This window comes from Centropristis striata, chromosome 7, assembly GCF_030273125.1.
Source record: "Centropristis striata isolate RG_2023a ecotype Rhode Island chromosome 7, C.striata_1.0, whole genome shotgun sequence".
Taxonomy (NCBI): Eukaryota; Metazoa; Chordata; class Actinopteri; order Perciformes; family Serranidae; genus Centropristis; species Centropristis striata.
Window position 1 is genome coordinate 13,048,737 of NC_081523.1, and position 15,023 is coordinate 13,063,759.

At 41.1% G+C, this 15,023-nt stretch overlaps 1 long non-coding RNA gene across 3 annotated transcripts in view; it reads right to left on the reverse strand.

Moving 5' to 3' along the window:
- LOC131975331 (uncharacterized) overlaps positions 1 to 15,023 on the reverse strand; it is a 42,633-nt gene extending 27,610 nt beyond the window's left edge. Inside the window, exon 1 of one of the 3 annotated variants that reach the window (XR_009394713.1) lies at positions 11,997 to 15,023. This is a non-coding gene — a long non-coding RNA (uncharacterized LOC131975331). Of the gene's footprint in view, positions 1 to 4,467; positions 5,269 to 9,503; positions 9,818 to 11,996 lie in introns of those variants that run through there. The other 2 variants (XR_009394711.1, XR_009394712.1) reach the window with 2 other exon arrangements.

Sequence of the window (15,023 nt, forward strand, 5' to 3'; positions counted from 1 at the left end):
TCATTGGCAATATAGGATCAATGTGTATAATGTGACATTTTTAATAGTTTTCTATCTAAGGTCCTACACCTTACATTGCAGTTAGATTTTGTATTAAAGTAAAAACAATATATGTTGACACCAAGTATTATAAAATGACTATTTGTGTCATTTAATCAACAATTCCTAATAATTTTAAATTTCGAGATGTAATGAGTACCACTCACATTTTACATTGTAAAACAACACTTTTTTTTACAACAATGTTAAATGTGTAAACAGTGAGAGAAGATAACACTATGTTATATTAATAATGTCAGCAGATGATAACAAATATGTGTTTGACAGAATAAAATGAACAGTTATTCTCCTCAAATCACAACTGTAGTATAATTTGATATATCTCAAAATGTCCTTTTCTTATTTTTTTTTCTGTTCCCTCTAGATTGAGCTTTTTTGTTGTTGCAGTGATCAGTTTTGTGGTCAGTACTTAAATATAAAGAAAATATATATTATGGAGTTCTATGACAGGCTAGCAAGCATACTTATGAAGATTTTAGATTAATAAAGCAGGTCTAGGTAAAATATAGATTGTGTTTGTTTCTATGTTGCAATATCAATTAAGGGACTAAAACATTTTGACTTTAGTTTCATCTGTCAGCTTGGTGGACAATTAAGGGAACAAACACAAGATCATAGTTTTAATAATTATATTTTAGACTGACTACATTTATATATCATCATAAAATTAGTCTTGGAGCATCTGTCATAAAAGTGGTAATTCATTGACACATTTTCTAGGACTCATTTTTTAGTTTGAAGCTAAAGTTTGACTTCATGTTTAAACTGTGAAAGTTTGTACCTATGTGTTGCATATAATTGTGTGTTTCATAACTACCAAAGAGATCCTTTTAATACTGCAAGAGCTGAATAATCTCATCACGCCAGACAACAACAAGCCCACCATTCAGACCACACAGCTTTGTCACTTTCAAATACAATCACATTATGTTACATATGGAATAGATCTTTGACAGTCTAGCATGTCGGCCATGCATATCCACGCAGTTAACTGATGGGGAGGGCCATACAGCGTGGCAGAGCACAGCATGCCCGCTGCTCCCCACAAGACGCTCAAGTGGCCATGCATGATGTCATTAAAAAGGGCCCAACCATGACATTCCTTGGTGGATTATTGGCAAGTTATGGCTGGCTGGTCTGTTATGGAGGGAGGTCGATCAGATCCCTGTTAATCAGCAATGACACCATTAGTGAAGCCTATGACAACTTTTGAGGGTTTGTGTGTGTCAGTATGTGTGAAAGTACAATGAACAATCTTAGACTTTGTTTTGACTTACATACAAACCAGCCTCAGAATGTAACATATTATTCAGCAGCTAAATTAACATTATGACTTCAATTTATGGAGAAAACTAGAGAAATTTGAAGTAAATCAATTAACCAATACGTGTGCGGCTACCTGACAGGAAGCACTTTTGAACACTATAATGTGTCTACAATGAGCCATGGAGAGAGGGAGTGGGTGGCATTATGGTTTCTTGCATAGAGCACTCACACTCACACACACACACACACACACACACACACACACACACACAGGAACCAGGAATCTGTCCTGCATTGGCAGGGGCTGATGCTGCCATGCGCACGGTGATCTCACCTACCGTTGCCGTGGCGACACCAACCAGAGGGAAAAGCCTTATTGTGTGTGCGCATGCGTGTGTGTGCGTGCACTTGTGATTGTGACAGAAGCTTGAGCTGGAGGAAGAGAAGAAGGAGGAGGAGGAGGAGGACGAGAAGGAGGGCCTGCAGGAATTCACATTGTGCCTGGCTTGTTTAAGGTTTATGCCTCATTCACTTACTACCCTTTATCAGGGGGAATACTGAACCGGCCCTTTCAATTATCAAGGCAGTAAATTCAGCATGGCTGTGTCGTTAAAATAGCGGGCCAGTGCTTTAATAGGGAAATGGCCAGTATATGGCAAGGGAAAGGGTGTATGTCAATTAATTTGCATACGCTATATAGTGAGACAAAGATAAACAGGGAGGACAACATGCAGGGCTTCATGCATACATGCTCAAACACTGACAAACATACAGACGCAGCAAGCACGCATACAGCACACATACAGCACACATGCATGTAAGCTCCACCACGACTGGCCCACCACTACTCTTATTTCTCTTTAGGCAAACAGCCAAAATAAACTCCCCTACTACCAGCTGGTATTGTTGAATTCTATTAGTGATGAAGAGCTAACTCAGACTATAGGGGTCATCTGCTCATCAATGGGTGGCGGTGGCCTGGCTTGCTCCACAGACATGAATGCACTGAATTCATTACCCCTGGTGCACAGATGGTGTCTGGCTGCCTGTCTCAAGTTCAAGTTCATGTCCAGGAGACACACACACACACACACACACACACACACACACACAGAAAGAGAGAGACATGGCCCAAGCCAGACAGACAGACGTTGTTGACTGAGACACAGCTATTGTTCCCTTTCATCAACATGATGTAGTGGCCTCACTAGCTATCCGAGACGCCTGGGTCAGTTAATCGCAGAGACACAGGAAAACATACACACATGCAAACACAGACATACATAGATGCACATGGAGCCTCCCGCCCTGCCATAAGCCTCAGCAGCATGAATATAGCCCTATATTTCTGCTCAGTTAACCTGGATGAAATCATTTTGACTGTAGCCAGCTAATATGGCAGATGACGCTTCATGGTAGCTCTGAGTATGACAACTTTTCCTACTGAAAAAGAAGCCATATATATAACCACTTTGCTACTGCAAAACAATCTGGGAATAGGCCACAACGAGTGGCAAAAAATACAGCCATGCAACACATATATTAACAAATGGCACCCGTATGACGACTATATTCACATCCTTTGTCTGGCACAGAAATTACCCTGGGCTGATACATATTATAAACCTGCTACTGCACCTGCCATACACGGCACAGAGGCACAGAGGAAGCACATAAAAACCCTGGGCATGCTCACATAAAATATGCTGATTGCCCATCCAATGAATATGAAAACACCTTCCATGGTCGCCATGGTTTTGTTACTCAACAAATCACGTGACAACAATGGCTGCAGTGCACTGTAGGTGTGAGCGTGGAAGGAGGGCATAGCCATGCGCATAGCCCCCCCATTTACTGAGAAGGAAAGGAGACCGTCACCACCCATTTCAACACACATAGTCAAATCACACGGCTATATTTAAATATATATATGGAAATGGGGTGCCGTGAAATGAATGGCGGGGCCTTTCTTTCTCACCAACATGCCTGTATGGCAGAAACACTTCTATCAATGATATAAAAGCATAGTTTTGGTCACTTCACACACTGGAAGACACAATTCAGGCTTATCTATAAAAACACAGGAAATAGTGGATGAGCACCTTTAAACTATCAGGTAAATTTGAAATTTAGACACAGAATCCATCATCACATCACAGTTCAGTTCATTATTTTTAAAGACTCAATGCAGCAGTGGTTGTCAGTGCTCATAAAAAGCACTAATGTGAACCATATTGGTGAGATTAACTCAATCTCCAGAGATGGGCAGTAAAGACCATGCAAACTGCTGCCAACCCATACTGCATCTCTCCATGCAGCCCAGGAGTAGACATGTGATGCTGCTCTCTCCTGGTAACAGTAGCTACATCACAGCATTGCATTGCATTTCCTATTGACTGTGTGTGAACCAGCGGCCTTTTTTATGTGATGCTTTGAAGGCTGGACCTACAGGTTAGCATTGTGGAGAGATGAATCAAGCCAGTGAATGAGTTCATCTGGTGCATCCTGACTCAAGCCTCTTGACCTCTAAAAATACACTGGATCTGATAAACATAGGTTTAAATGAAAATAAATAAGGACATATTTTGTCTCAATTTCTTAAGTGTGAGTGATGAAAAATTAGTCACTGTTGTAAGAAAAATATGTAGAAAAAAACTGTCCAGTTTTGAGATTGTGGCTTAGTGACAGATCCTAAGTTTTTTTTTCCTCCTACTCTGGGCTGACATTTAGTGTGGCCCCTAGACTTGAAAACAGTGTTCCCTTTCATAAAGCTAGACGACTATTTCAATCGACTTAACCGAGGACAATAAGACTTGTTTTATTCAGCGTTGCTCAACCCAAATTGTGTTCTCAAATTTTCTTTCGGGTAAACGACCTGGTATTGTATGCCGTCTTTGACAGGGGTCGGGAACAAGAGACACTAGTTTTGTCTGACGGTGTGAGAAAGTCGGCAAGAGACCTTTTCAGTAAAGGCGGTGTTGAATTCAGCCACTGTGGCTCTGTTTAACACTGCACTTGAATAATCCTCTGTTGTTAAAAAAAAAAAAAAAGGTCCAGCGATACAGATTTCTAAACACTGAACATGAAATATGACTTAATCAGATATTTTTAACCCTAAGATTTAGAAAAAGACATACCTACTTTTAACGATGGCACAGTGGATGGAGATTAAAGCAAATTGTCGAATCCTCAAAACATGTCAGTAAAGCGATCAGGCCTCTTTTAAACACGTGATCTACGTAGGAAACAGCGTATATGATGCAGGAATAGTCAAGTGCGTAACAGCCACCCCAAGCTGTGTATGGAAGAAAACCACATCACTTATTTATTCATGATAAAATAAGTGCAACTCAGCTGTTAGTGCAAAACCTTTGTGATAAGCATTAATTAAATAAATCAGTTGTAGATATACTGCATATATTTTTTATATGTCAAAATAGCTATATAACCTTTGACCTTTAATAAAATGTGTTATTAAAAGTGGCCATGGGTTTTACTTAAAGCACTGAACTACCAATATTCCACTTTTATGTTTTTCTCCACTATTTATGTTCTTACAATTTTTCTTCCAGCAACCTTGATCTTAAACCCGTCCAAGGGTCAAGTTCAAATACAAACAATACACATAAATGTCACCCATTGAACCGCCCCAGACTCCTTTATGCAACATTATCTGCCCTGTTACTAATTCTCAGGAGAAGTGCACAACGCCTGGTTTCGCGCGCTGAAGTGGGGCCATGCAGGATTACAGAGTTGCAGCACATCCCTTTCAAATTCATAAACCCGCACAGTTTTAAGATAATGACCCAAAGTCCTCATTATCAGTACAATTGGGCGAGACATTACGCATTCAGGACCATTACTACTCCAAGTTTAGGAGCGCCGCGTCTGCTGGGGCTGGGAAACGTCGCCTCTTTCTTTGGGGATGCAGATGAGTCTGGTGCACTTGACGTCTTTTCATGACCCTTGTCGGCCCCCATCCCCCCTCCCAGCCCCTCCAGGCCCTCACGGCGCTGTCTGTCATATTGGGCCCGGGCATGGCATTGCCACTTGCCCCACCGAGCGTGGGAATGGGATCGTCCAGTCGTTCACATCTCCTGCACTGCGGTTAACGGAATCAATTAAGCAGGCCCGACCCCCCCACATTTCCCCAATCCCCTCACTCACTCCCTCCCTCCCTCTTCTGCCACCTCCCTCCTTCTCCTAACCCCACTCCCCCACCTTTCTCTCTCTCCCTCTCTCCATTTTTGTCAGTTCAGTATACGTCCTAATTATTACTGTTTGGGATGCCAGCGCCGTTTCCTGGCCGGACTCGATCATGCTGAAATAAGAAGCATGGAGGCGCACACGTGGGTTTCTACAGAACCACTAAATGTCACTTTTTCACTTTTTCACCATGAAATGCTCAAGGTGAGCCAAATTTCATTGAAATTAAATAACATCCTTAAAATCATACCTCATTTTAGGCTATAAATATTAGCATGCAATATTAGGCCTAAAGGGAAGTTTAGTGTGTGTGTGTGTGTGTGTGTGTGTGCGTGTTTGAGAGAGAGAGAGAGGGAGAGAGAGAGAGAGAGAGAAAGAGAGAGAGAGTGTGTACATGTTAAAATGTAACTGTGTGGGCGCTGGCACGTGTGTACAACAAAAATGTACAATATGAAAAAGTTATAGTCAAATTAAGAAAAGTGCACAAACAAAGCTGTCCCTTCCTGGTGCAAATATAAACGTATACATTGTGGTGAAAAAATGACAAAATAAATCGAAAATAATACGAAAATAAAGGCAGTTATAGAAATAGCATTTATAATCTCTGGTCCATGGGGAAATTGAGTAATATGTTATGAGTCCTCCACAAGTCCTCGACGAGTCTGGAAGTAGTTTTTACTTTCGGTTATCTAGCTTTATGACGAGCAGAACACTCATACAGCTAGATAACCAAAGATAACAACCCACTTCCCAATCTTCAGCAATAATCCACATGTACATTTCCTCTTCTGGTCTCCAAGTTTCCATCTCTCCAAACTCAAATATATTAAGCAAAAGTCATCAGTGTCCTTTTTCAAGTCACATTGTGCATTATATTCCTTATATTCCCTTTTTTCCATTGAGGGCCACTATTGCACAGCCCGAACTGTTATACACCCGGCGTAAAAAGGCGGCAATTCTTCGGAAAAAATGATATATAATCCCAATGTTAATGTCATATTCACTTGACATTACCCAATATTACTGAGTTGAAGTAGGCCTTGAAAATCGCGGGTAAGGTGCAGTCATCCTTGCACAGGGGCCCTAATTTGCAATGCAAATAGCTCCAATCCCACAAAAGGCTCTTTCGCCTCTATTAAGTCGTTGTGGCAGTAGCAATAGATATCCTGTGAGGCCGGCGGAGAAGAAACACGGTAGAGAAGGGGGGAAATCCGGTTTCCTGTGGAAAGTGCAATAACGGCACAGGGAATTACGACGCAAATGTTTCGGATTATGAAGACAGGAGCTTGTTTTTTGGCCAAAGCGTGTCAAGTTGTCCGTTGACATCCGGCATGTACTTAAAAGGGAGATAAAGCCGATGACTGAGCCAAAAGGGTCCGTTCTGCAGGCTGCATGCTCGGTCGGTCTGAAAAGAGTGGGGGAATAAGGGCCATCCCCAAACGATAGGGGGGCTGGGGGTGGCCAAAATATGGACCAACCCCGGTGAGGTCAAAGGCCTCGGACCACGACAATGTAACTGCGGTGATGTCATGAAAAAAAAATCGCAAATGCACCCTCCTATCCATGCACAATCTCCATCCATTACACTGAGCGCGCTGGAATAAATCCGCCTTGCATCGAGCAGTCTGCACGCCTACTCTCACACAGGGATGAAAATGGATGGCAGGGAATCCATATGTTTTTACACAGACAAAGATCGATTCAACAGCTTTTAATGGAATCAGATTAAGCATCTGTTAAACAATAAAAATGAAACAACTCTATGAAGAGAGCATCCTGGAGCTGCCTGAGCGCCAGCGTCTTCTGTCTTTCCAACGTAGGCTTACAATTTCTATTCGCAATAACACGCTACTTGCTCGCTCGTTGCTCTCCTCCTCATCTAAGAGGAGCCACTGTAGGAGGTAAATTGCTCTCACGTACTCGATTTCGCGTCGAAGTCCTGACAAGCTCCGTGTGTTTTTGTCATCGTCGCATCCGGAGGGTAGACTACAATGGTATTCAGGTAGGCTGGCGATGTCGCCTCACGCGAAATATAAGCCCGAGCGCTTCACCGTGTACGCGTGTCAGCCCGCTCACTTTTCCACAGAAATGTTAGTAGTTAACCGATAGCTTAGCACAAATGGGTTAATACATAGGATCTTTGGAAGTGGGTCAACAAAAACAAGCAGTGGAACATGTGATGGAACATGCGCAGGAGCATGGAACTGCAGGTTATGGTGCCTTGTGCACAACTTTGATTCTGATCGGACTATGAAACACTATGAAACATTCAGGAAGAAAAGTTACCTTCTGACAGTGATTGACTCAATGTGTGTGTGTGTGTGTGTGTGTGTGTGTGTGTGTGTGTGTGTGTGTCCTGACAGGAGGAGTGAGCTATCAGGTGGTGCCAAATTAACACCGTATTATTTGTCAATGGCATCATCAGCTTTTTTTTCTTCAGGTGTCCCATTCACTTGCTACAGTTTTAGATCTGGCTCACAAGTTCACTCTCGATTCGTCGGTGGGAGGGGCAAAGCAGAGGTGTTTTAATGAGCAAATATGAGTCACAAGGCCTGTGCATTTTAATAAGGGATCACTTACTATAAACAGCACTTTGTCCCTCAAATATTCAGCCACAGCTATTCCACTCATATTTCTGTTTTCAATCACAGTTTTCTAAATAATATATCCCACCTGCAACATATGACACAAGAGTTTCTCCAAATATCACCTGTACTATGAAAATCACTCCAAATGGAATCATTTACGCATACATTGTTCATCTCTTTTTTTCGTGTGTGCCAATTTTCATTCATCCACAATCATTATTCATCCACAATCATTCTGTCCCCCTGATGTGGAGCTGATTAATAGTAGACTGTAAGGCCAACTTGATATCATTAAGATCAACATTATAAAGCACACCTCATTAGGGTAAAGGAGGCTTCAGAATAGGCCTCCCACACAGAGGCCATGATTTAATCACAGCACATCATTTTTTAAACTTACAACCTGCTGATCCTCTTGAAATCATAATAAGCTGTATTTCCGTGAGGGCTAATGTTACAGTGCTGAGAAGCAAAAAAAAATACCCAGAAGGGCGCGATTCTATTCGCATTATTAGCTATATTATTTGAACAAATGACACATATTGTGAGTAATAAAACATGGATAAACAACACAATAAACGCTTTCTATTCAATACACCGTGAGGCGAATTTGGAGACCCATTCATTCATTGTAAACCGGACTTTCTACTTTTGTTTCAACACATTTTAACTCGTTTTCTGAAGAAAATAGAAATAATAATTTCGCAATTTTATGTGAGTGTGTGTGTTTCTGCACGGAATGTGACTCTGTACATTATATAATTTATCTGAAATAATCTCAAACACACGCTTACGGAATCACATTCCCCATACTGCTAAAGCCACAGACAGTGCATTCACTGAGTTATGGACCAAATAAAATAATAATAATAATAATTTCAGTCAACACCAGTTGAAACAATATGTTTGTTTTCAAAAAACTAGAGGAACAAAAGCAGATAGACCAGAGATGCGTCTACTGCCGAATAAAGTCTAAAGAGAACTTCATTGCAAAAGGCAGAATAAAAGGAGAGAAGCCGACGTTAAAATGCACAATATTAAAATAATCTTGATGATATATATTTTATCACACATCTGAGGCAGACTTTACTAAGTTACCGGTCAGTTGGGGAATACAGAGTTGCTTCTACAATGTGCCAAAAGTGCGCTCAAATTCCAAACTAAGAGGAGACATTCACAGGCACAAACTTAATATTTCATTCTAAATACGTGAATTCTCGCAAGGAATCCTAAGTCCATATCAACTTTTAATACAGCAACTATACACATGCTATGCATTTCCTATCAATAACCTTATATTTAACTTTTACGCACATGTGAGACCTTTACGCACAGGATTGCCTCTACGCAGCCTATTAAAACCGGCACAAAAGTTCCACTTACTTCCTAAAGGTGAGTCAAATCACGAGCAGAAAGCGTCCCAAGCAGGAGAAGAACAGCGGTGTTCGGATGGGTCCGTGTGTACCGTGATGTGGTATATGTTCCCCTCAAATATCCCAGCCGTATTATTTGGTGGGGGGGGCATCACTTTAAAATTGCCGCTAACACTCAGTAGCCTGCATTAGGCGTGCTTCGGCTGCTCTGTGCAAAGCATGAGCATATCCCAAGCACATGATAGACGAAGAGAAGGAGGAGGAGGGAGGGATGGGGAGAGGGAGAGATGTAGGGAGAGAGACAACTTTCCCATAACGTCTACAAGCACCAAATAGAAAAGTGCATGCACAGTTGAGCTCTCAGAGTGTGCAAGTTTTTTTCTCCCCTGTTGGTGGTGGGGTGGGATGAGGAGGGAGGAGGTGATGATGATGATGAGGAGGAGGGGTGGGGTGGAGGGCGGGGGGGGGGGGGGGGGGGGGGGGGGGGGGGGGTGTAAAGTCCATCCTTCTGTGTGAGGAGAGGACGTGCTCTGAAATTCAAACAAGTTCCCTCGGTTCTTTTGTTGCACGCACGAACTGAGGCAGCATTGTTCGCGGTTTGGCGTGGACCTCTCCCTCCTTTTCCCTGACCAGGTTACGAAGTGAGCCTCGCAGTTGGGTGGTAATGAATTTGCTGCAGGCGCTTCGCTAACACGCTTTGACAAACGGAACGCATTTACCGGTTTTCAGACAGAGGGGAAATGATTTGCTACATGCAATTCCCAAACTAAGTCTAGAATGAGGTCTATAATAAAAAGAAAAGGGGAAAAAACACAGCGCTTTAAACTTCATTCAAAATCTTTTTGATTGGATCTGTGTGTACAGTACAGGCCTGGACTGGACTTATGAATTTAACCTTGCTCCCAGTAGCCTAATAAGAGGTAATCTTATAAGACTCACACACAAGTGAGCGTGCCCCCCTCCCAAAGTGGACACACACACACACACACACACACACACACGCACAAACACACAGCTCATGGAGAGAAGGGGAAAGACAGATAAGAGAAATGTTTCACATAGAAAAAAAGTTAGAATGAGGTGACCTACTTGTCAGTAACGTAGCCTGTGTTTTCAGCTAATTCTCATGGTGATGACATTCTTTTTTTGTTTTTGTGAATATATATTAATGCTAGACTTGCAACACGAGTTGAAGCGCTGCAAAAACACCACTTTTCTCTGTCTTTGGCGCAGGAGTATCAGGCTACACCGGCTGTTATTTTCACCGTCACAATGTTCAGATATTAGAAAAAGCTTTTTTTTTTAAATGCTATTTTTCTGCATGTCTCAAATGTCAGAAAATCACCATGTGACTGTAAAGACAGCAACACGAAGCATCCTCACTCATATTACTCCCCCCTCCTCCAGCTTTGCCTAATTGCAGGCGTATCCATTAGATTCAACCGGATTCACGTTTTAGTTTAACAGCGAGGGCACGTTCAATGACGTAGACAAGCATATCAGCTACGTGCAGCCATATTTAAATACATCAAGGCAATTAGCGCATCAAAATATGCAAATCCCGCTTACTACATAGTCCGCCCGGCCGCAGTCGGAGTAATTCCCCCCCAGCCGGTTCTTGGGTGTTTGATTGCCGGTTTTGAAAGCCAACATAGCCTTGTTTGTTTTTCCAAGAGGCTTCGTTAATGTGAACGGGACAGAAGGGGAGATGAAGAGAAGGGGATCCGTGGCTCCTGCGTGGAAAACCGCCCATGCGTAATGAGACGACCCGCTCCGCCATTCTCAATTCTCCGACGCCGTTGGCTCTGGTGTGCGTATTATTTTTAATATTGATGCATATTCAGTGAATAGATTTGCATTAGATACCTATCGCTCAGTCTTTATTCTACATGCTTTTGCGTTTAGATCGATGTAAAGCCCATGTTTAGCGTGTTATAGCGATGACATTTGTTACCTAAAAATTCAGGAATCGTATTCAAATTGTCGGAAATTGTGATGTTGACCGCAGTTACACCATATCTGCAGCATTTGTGGGCTTAATAGTTGCGATTTTCTTTAATCTGAATGATGTAAATCTGCGACAGTCTTTGAATACTCATATACAGCATGCATGAACAAAGAGGTCTTCGGTGAGCAAACAATAGAGCAGATTCAGAGGTAAGGAGGGGACACGGATGGTTCATAAGAAGGGAATGACGCGGGGCTGTGCGAAAACTAATAACCAAAAAGTCTCCTGCCCAGTTTGTAAGAAACCCAGTGACGCAGCGCTGACATTTAGGCTACAATTGCTCAGGCTGTCTCCCCGGTGTCCGTGCACGCGCCCAGTGGTGCCAGGGACGAGCGTGCGCATGCAAGTGTTGTGCGCTTAGAGAAATAAATCTACTAAATACTCATACTGTAAAATAGAAGATTTCCATTTCAAATGTCTCTACTTATTGTCTTTTTTTCTTTTTACAAAATGTAATCTCCAAAGAGAAATCCTAAATTAAATGCTGTAACTTACCTGAAATTAACAACATCCAGCGGTGCTGTTGCTGTAACAAGGTGCGAGGTTTCTATCAAGTAGTTGCTGAGAAGGGCAAACTTTCTGGAATCAGTCAAAGCAGATAGATGCAGTCCCCACAGGCTACTCCCTTCGTCATTGAACCTTGCTCTTAAACTGATCGTGGCTCAACACCAGTGGTCAGGGCTGGCTCGCGTAAAGATATTCAAAGCCACGGGAGTCCAGTACCCCACCTCTATGCTTGGCTTCTCACTCTAAAAAAACCCCTCATATTTACCCATAACTTGTTGTGAATTATTAGAACACGTTACTCATAGGTTGCTCTCAGGGAGCCTAAATACTCCACTCATCATCCTCTGTTGCGTTTTCACCACCTCCTTAGAAAAGAAACACACCTTCGTTTACCTTCAAAAAATAAAAGCTCATGTGCAGGATTTTACGCAGGATAAAATCAAACTATAATTCTTGACCTATTTATATCTGTTTTTAATGACAGATAAAAGTTTAATGGGAATTTGGGGTGGGGAAAGTTGAGGAAGTTTTCATAGAAGATTAAACAAAACTAGTGTAATGTCTGATTCTTTCGATTGGTGGGTGTCATCTTCGCATTAAGAAAATGAATCAATTCGTTATCATCGCTTCTTACTGGGAGAGGTGGACCTTCAAGATTAGCAGGATAAATCACCTCACTTTTATTTTTTAAACACACTTTATTTCTACTGACCACTGTGCAGGTCCAGAGTCTTGATGGGAGTTATAGAGAGGAGAGCTGTGCGGTGAGCCTGATTTAAATCATGCATAGGAGAAACAATTGATAAACATTCTGCATTATCTGTTCCTCTTGATGAAACGATTTGGTTGTATTAAGGATAAAGCGTGATGATGATACAGCCACCAGGCCGCGTGTTCGAGCCAAATAAAAACTTGTAGATTCCAATGTTTAGAATCAAGGACAAATTAGAGCATTTTGTATACATTTATTTATATTTATATAAAATGCTCTAAATAGTTATAAAATGAACCAATAATTCGGCTGAATATTCCATTTAAAACGAAGCAAGCAAAACCAGCATGGACCGTCATTTTCTTTCCAGAAATCACCAGTGAGGCAAAAATCCTATATTAAAATACATATTTTTTCCCCACAAATTTGTGACCAGATATCAGCTTATGATGCACTTTGTAACAAGAACAAAGCGAGCCTTATCTGGCACAGGAGATACTGTTTTCAAATTGGTGTAATGAAACACCTCCAAGTTAAAGAAGCAGCCATGCTATTTTTTAATAGCATGCATGCAGCCTGTAGTTGTAAAGGTGTGGTGTGTCATTCACCATGGACTGATAACCCCCCCCCCCCCCCCGCCCCCCTTTATTAATAGGAGACAGACATAAGTTTATAGCTTGTTCTTTGTGAAATGTGAAAGCTCACATTTATTAATATTTGTATGATTATTATTATTATTATTATTATTATTATTAGGCTATTATTTTTGTTGTTATTATTATTATTATTATTAGCTCACTGCTGTTTTTACAACATGACATAGTATATTTCTTTTTACAGTCGGATCTTAAACAATAAGGTGTAGATTTAAATGATCAGGGAGGAATAATCAGTATCTCACACTGACACCACTAAAAGACAGTCGGTAAAGCAGTTAGTGGAGAGTACACAGGCTTAATTAGACTGTGTCTGCTCGATGTACATGAACAGCTTTTGGAGACTGATGATGAGGAAGAGGAGGGTGAAGGTTAGGGGGGGTTCGACCAGACGACTAAATGGTGACATCTAGTGGCGGTTTTAGAGAATGTGGATGAGGAAAATGTGGCCAGCCTGCACGGTCAAGGAAATATGTTACATGGTACAAGAGCACACATGTTGGTGCGTGCAAAATTACATGCATAGTGCATGCACGTGCACAATCTTCAAATCTTTTTTTTCCCGTTTTTTTTGTTTTTGCAGAAAGCCTAAATTGCCACAGCCCAGTCAGATATGTTGTTATATCTGACTAACGTCTAAAATCCTGCAAAATGCGGCATTTACAGCATAAAGTGAGAAATATTGCTGCATGGGTGTTACGTGTTTAGGTTTTTACAGTGTTAAAATGTTATTTATGCCCACTTACTTTTTTTTTATTTGTTACTGGCTATTAGTTGACTTAAATATGTTGTCAATTTTTACATTTATTTTGTATTTAGATTGAAACTTTAATGTGCTTGTTTTTTCATGTTTCATGTTTACCTTACTCTTGTTTTTTCTTATTTGCCTCGCATTTGTACCTTCTAACAAGAGTTTTTTTTTAAAATCAGATTTAAGCAACCTGTTTGCCAGTTAAAACGGCGACGTGTTCTGCATCAGTCTGACCTTTTGAGAAACTGTGAGAACTGTTGTCAAAATCGATTATTTCTGACAGATAATAAATTATATTGTGCCTCCAGCGACTTTATCAGCCTTCTTCACCACAGGCTGCAGGAGTTAACCCTTCAGATTCACTAAAAAGCTTAATGCAGTGAAGCAGTGGGGGAACTTCATGGAGTGCGGCCTAATTAAAACCTGAGAAAACGTATTATGGGACTAAACTGCGGGAGAGTTTATAAGAATTCATATACAGCAGCAGGAATATTACCGAGATAAAAATACAATAAACCATTAAACTCAGTGTTTAGCAGCAGAGACACATATCCCTATCGGAATATTGCAGTAATACAGCAAATTAAACTACAGTAATGTCAACTCTTCAGTACTGTAACTCATAGAGCATTTTAAGAGAATAATTTCTCGATGCAGCCTGCAGTACTGTGAAAGGATTTCATTGGAATTATGATTTCGTTTTTTCCCCTCAATTTTCTGCACAATCGTAATGATAAAAGTAGGTGTTTGAGTCTGTAGTTATATTAAACTGAAAACTAAAATATTAAATGTTTTATTTAATCCACGTATTTTATGCAACGTTAGAACTTGACGTTATAGCACATAGTTTTCTTTTTCACATAGTTTTTTCTTTTTTTCTGCGTTATAAGAAAAAA